Source organism: Notamacropus eugenii, chromosome 3 (assembly GCF_028372415.1).
Source record: "Notamacropus eugenii isolate mMacEug1 chromosome 3, mMacEug1.pri_v2, whole genome shotgun sequence".
Classification (NCBI taxonomy): domain Eukaryota; kingdom Metazoa; phylum Chordata; class Mammalia; order Diprotodontia; family Macropodidae; genus Notamacropus; species Notamacropus eugenii.
Window position 1 is genome coordinate 311,397,152 of NC_092874.1, and position 5,858 is coordinate 311,403,009.

Here is a 5,858-nt window from a genome sequence, read left to right on the forward strand (position 1 = left end):
AATTGTTGGTGGAGCTGTGAGCTCATCCAACCATTCTGGAGAATGGTTTGGAACTATACCCAAAGGGCTACAAAGATGTGCATACCCTTTGACCCAGCAATATCGATACTAGGACTATATCCGCAGGAGATCATAAAAATGGGAAAGGGTCCCACATGTACAAAAATATTTATAGCAGCACTCTTTGTAGTGGCCACAAACTGGAAATCAAAGGGATGCCCATCAATTGGGGAATGGTTGAATAAATTATGGTATATGAATGTAATGGAATACTATTGCACTATAAGAAATGATGAACAGGAAGACTTCAGAGAGGCCTGGAAAGACTTATGTGATCTGATGCTGAGAGAAAGGAGCAGAACCAGGAGAACTTTGTGCACAGCAATGACCACAGTGTGTGAGAGTTTTTTTCTGGTAGACTTGGATCTTCATAGCAATGCAAGGACATAAAAAAAAATTCCCAATGGTCTTCTAAGGCAAAATGCCTTCCACATTCAGGGAAAGAACTATGGAATTCAGTCACAGAATGTAGCAGATGTGTGTGTGTGTGTGTGTGTGTGTGTGTGTGTGTGTATTATATTTTGGTTTGTTACATGATTTCTACATTTTAATTTATTTTAATTCTACGCAGCACTACTATAATGAAAATGTATTCAATAGGAATGTATGTGTAGATCCTATATAGAATTGTATGACTTCTTGGGGAGGGAGAGGGGTGGTGGGGGGTAGGTAAGGAGAAAAAAAACTAAGTTTTATGGTAGTGATTGTAGAGCATTAAAAATAAATAAAATGAATATATTATAAAGAAAGAAATATGATGTCTAGATTTTTAGGGTCATGGTTTCAGTTAACCAGTTAAACGAATCTTCTCAATCTCGTTTCTAGGTCAATTTTTGCAAATAGTCAAGGTACAACCACCATTTATTAAGGACTTACTATGTATGCAAACCTCTGTGCTAAGCCCTGGGAATACAAATAAAACATAGAAAGGCAATCCCTACCCTCAAAGAGCTTATATTATAATAAAGGCAGACAAGAAAAAAAGTAAGCTGAAAAACTGGTAAGATCAATCAGGAAGTAACTAACATTGGAGCATGATGGAGAAAACCCAAAGTGTTGCTTGGAGAAGAATGAAACATGACTGATCTGACACCTTCTTTAAATGGAGGATCTGGAAGAGAAGAGCCATCCAATTGGGCGAGAACCTGAAGGGGTGAAAAGTACTTTTGATGTATGAATTCCAGGTCTGAAGTGAAGTTTCAAGATGAAAAGGTTTCTGGGGCACAGTGGCGAAAGTCCGTGGTGTAGTCTAGAGAGGAATGAATGTTACTATGAGATATCTATATTTAAAGTTTTTTAAACTTTATTTTAGTATTTCTTATCTCATGAAAGAAAGAAAGTGAAAATGCATGCTTCAGTCAGTATTCAAACAATATCAGTTCTTTCTCTGGAGGCAGAAAATATGCTTCATCATTAGTGCTTTGGGGTTATCTTGGATCATTATATTGATGAGAATAGCTAAGTCATTCACAGTTCTTCAAACAATATTGTGGTTACTGTGTACAATGATCTCCTGGTTTTATTCACTTCACTTTGCATCAGTTCATGTAAGTGTTTCAAGGTTTTTCTGAAATCCTCCTGCTTGCCATCTCTTATAGCACAATACTATTTCATCACAATCATACACCACAGCTCATTTAGCCATTCCCCAATTAATGAGCATCCCTTTGATTTCCAATTCATAGCCACCACAAAAAGAGCTGCTTTAAATATTTCAAATTGGATGTCTTATTGATATCTTAAACTACCCATGCCCCAAACTGAACTTATTATCTCCCCCTGCCAGTAAAACCTCCCTCCTTGCACAGTTCTTTATTACTCTAGAGGGTACTGTCATCTACCCATTCTCCCAGGCTCCAAACCTAAGTGTCAATCTTTCTCATGCCTCCATTTCCAATCAGTTGCAAAGGCCAGTGAACATCTCTCACATACACCCTCTTCTCACTTCACACCTTGACTATTGAAAAAGTCTATTGATCAGTCTCCCTGCCATAGTTCTCTCCACATTGCAGTTCATTCTCCATTCAGCTGTCAAAATCAGATCTGACTCTCTCTCTCTCTCTCTCTCTCTCTCTCTCTCTCTCTCTCTCTCTCTCTCTCTCTCTCTCTCTCTCTCTCACACATACACACACACACACACACACACACATTTGGTAGTTAATAGGAAGCTACAGAAAATTTTTGAGTGAAAGAGTAACATCTCTAGATCTCTGCATAAGAAAGATGATTCTCATGTGGCATGACAGATGCACTGGAGAGAGGTAAGATGACCTAGGATATCATATAAATTTATGTCAAGTCACAAATTATATCAATACTATGGACTACTAACAAAGTGGTTAACCTAGAGAAAAAAAAGCCTTATTTGTTCTGCTTGGCAACAGAGAACCAGGACCATGGATGGAGGTTACAGGACAACAGAATTTTGCTTGATGTGAGGAAGAACTTTCCTATAACTGTTCCTGTTCATCAGTGGAATAGGCTGCCTTCTGTGACACTGAATATACTGTTTTTAAAAGAATTCAGGAAACAGAAGATTATTTTGTTCAGGAATATTGTAAGGGGAACTCCTGCCTTAAATGGGAAAAGTTAGACCTGTAGAGTCTTTCCCAATTCTACAGAATAAAAAAAAAAGCTGTGGATAAATAACTTTTTTTTGCTAGGACCTATTTACAAATAGGATAGTTTCTGAGATGGAGGCAGCCAGACTAGAAGTCATCATGGCTTAAGGAAGATTAACAGGAATGGAATTCTCAGAGAAATATTGGGGGTGCAGTGGGATGCTAAGACTTGGCAAAAGAATGGGTCAGACTCAAACGTTGCAGGGATGAGACTGTGTAAAGCCGTTCCTTGTCTTCTCTGTTCTGCATACTTTAGCCAAAGGGGCAAAAAACTGACAAGAGGTGACATTAAGGCATTCTCATCATTAAGAGAAATAATTCAGTCTATGGTCAAAGTAGTATAGGTTTGCTTTCAGCTCCTCCTGCTCATTTTTATCATTGACATAAGTGGCATGCTTATCAAATTTGCTGATGACACAAAGCTAAGAAGCATAGCTAATGCATTGAAGAAGTCTCCAGAAAACATTATAAGAGTCTGTGATATTAGGATGAATTTAATACAATGCCAGTCAATAGAGACAAATGTAAAGTGTTACACTGAGGTTTGAGAGAAATGATTTTACGATTATAAGATAGGAAATGGCACGTTTAGACAGAAATTTGTTTGGAAAAGCTCCAGGTCTTTTAGTGTATTGCAAACTCAACCTGAGTCAATGGTATGTGATTTGAACAATCTGCTCATCAGGGAAAGAAAGCATAAAGAACTGAAAGTAAAGAAGACCTGGGTTTTATTGCTGGTAGTTCTACCATCTTAATGGTGGATCTACTTTTCCTTTGGTATCTCCTTTTCTTCGACTGTAAAATGAGGCAGGGGGAAATGTTGATCTAATGATTAGTTCCAATGTTCATTTAGCTCTAAAAGTCTATGAAATGGATTATTGAAGCTTGAACTTTGCCTGGAATGCTAGAAAAATTGCTCAGTCTCTTTGGTCTTCAGTTTCCTCTTCTGCAAAGGTTGAAATAAGTGCAAATCTTTGATCTTGTTTCAACTGTCCATGGCTCATATGCCTGATATAGTACTTTTTCTCTTTGGCTCATTAAGGCAGACCTTTTCATTTGCCTATTTAGAAGAAAAGAATTATTTTCTAATTTCATAGCCATTAAAAATAAATAAAAGAATTTATATTGTCACCTGAAAGTTGCCACTAATATACCACTGGCATAGCTAAATTTTTATGGAAAGATTAATTAGAAGACAGCAGAAAGTTTAGGAAACATAAAAGATAAAGGCATGCTTTTCAGCTATAAATTGTCTTTTAGAGTTTTGTGCATATGTGCATATTAGGCAAAGATTTTCAATCACACTGTCTTAATTGAAGGGAAATGCTTTTAGATTCTCTCTCTCTCTTATACCCTCCCACCCCCCCCCATTTCTGTATTCTTGATCTAAGAAAAGGGCAAGAATAACTTTAGGATGCTAAATGCTAAGCAAATCTTAAAGTGTTAGCTATTATTATCAAGTCAGGGCAGTACCCAACTAAATTTCTAAATGATTGCTTTCCTGAAAGTTAATATTTTTCCAGATTTATTTTCAGGAATTATCTTGCACATATCTAACTGATGAAGACAGTGACAGTGCATTTCTTTTCTCCGGAAAGTCACTGACAAGATGCTTAAATGGTTATCAAAACAATTTTTTTTTCAGTTAGAATGATGAGGAACCCTACTCTTTTGGAGATCCCAAGACACTGTTAACAGAATCATGAATTAAATATGATCACTAATGACATCTTTTAGAATATGTAAAATTTTCAGCAGATTTCCATAATAATAAAATGGGTTTCGTTATTTAACAGAAATAATATTCTTATGATCAAGAGGTCTATCATTCTTTATTCTATTGAAAGATTTTTCCTCCTAGAGTTTCAATAAGGTGTCCTTAGAACGTACTTTAGTTTAGAGCAAAGGCAACTACCAATTTACCATTATTGTTTTGAGTTTTCTAGTGGATAAAAGATGGAACTGGGAAAGAGTGCACCCGGATTTTCTTCCTTGATCTGCCACTTACTGGTTTTGTGTTCTCAGATAATTCACTTCTGTTTCATATTACTGTACAGCATATACATATGTGTATGTAACACATATCCTTCTCTTGAAGTGTTGTGAAATGAAAATAAATGGTGGCTTTGGGGACCTTCCTAAAAAACTTGTTCTGTAAAATGCCTTATTTTTCTTCTATTTGTTAGAATTTTTGGGTTATGCATATTTTATTTTCTCAGTTAATTTGCTTAGGACAAGTATCCTATTCTGCAACTAAAGTAGCTTTAACAAGCAAATACAATTAGTATGAAGGGTGCCAAGAACAAATCTATTCTCTCTTTGAGCAGAATGGTTAGTGGTAGAAGTCTAACTTTGTTCTTCTGACCTGAAGAGGAATTTTGCAGAATAATCAAACACAACAAAATTCTCCCTTCATTAGTTTGACCTATAAGCACCAACTATTTTTTTAACACCCTTTAGTAATTATCTTTTAACTTCCTTCACCATCACTACACTCTATCTCAAATACTCTTAAGTCTGGCTACCTCAGAATTCTACTTCAAATCACCCACCTAAACCAAACACAACTGCAGGTAGAGAGCCTGAGGTAAAAAAAAAAAAAAGTGGGAGGGGGATGAAAATGGTCTTTCAGAACACTTTTCTATTCTAACTATATTTAAAACATTTCTTTTCACTTGCAAATTATTTATAGAGATATCTTTTCCTTTCCGCCTCCAGATCCTAAAGATTTGGAATGACTTTGAAAATATGTGCATTTTAATGAAATTCTACTGCTTTTCTTACTGTATTCCTAATAAGTGTATATGGGAGGGAGATTAAATGAATATCATTATTTAGAACTGTGAAATTTTAGGTCTTGGAGGGACTTCCAATTTTGAATTAGATTTCCACGACTATTTCTAAGATTCTATGAACACTCTCATTTTATAGATGAGACAACTGAGGCTGAGAGAGATTAAGAGATTCATTCAAGGTCATGCAGTTTTAGTGAAAATTCCGGAATAGAAAGCTTAAATGGTTCAGTATTTTGAAAGTTAATCTTAATGTTTAGTTAGGGGAATATAGGTCGCGTCTTTTCTAAGATCATAGATTTAGAGCTGGAAAGGACCTTAGAAATCAACTACTCCAAGCCTTTAATTTTGCTGAAGAAATTGGAGCTGAGACAGGTTGTCACTT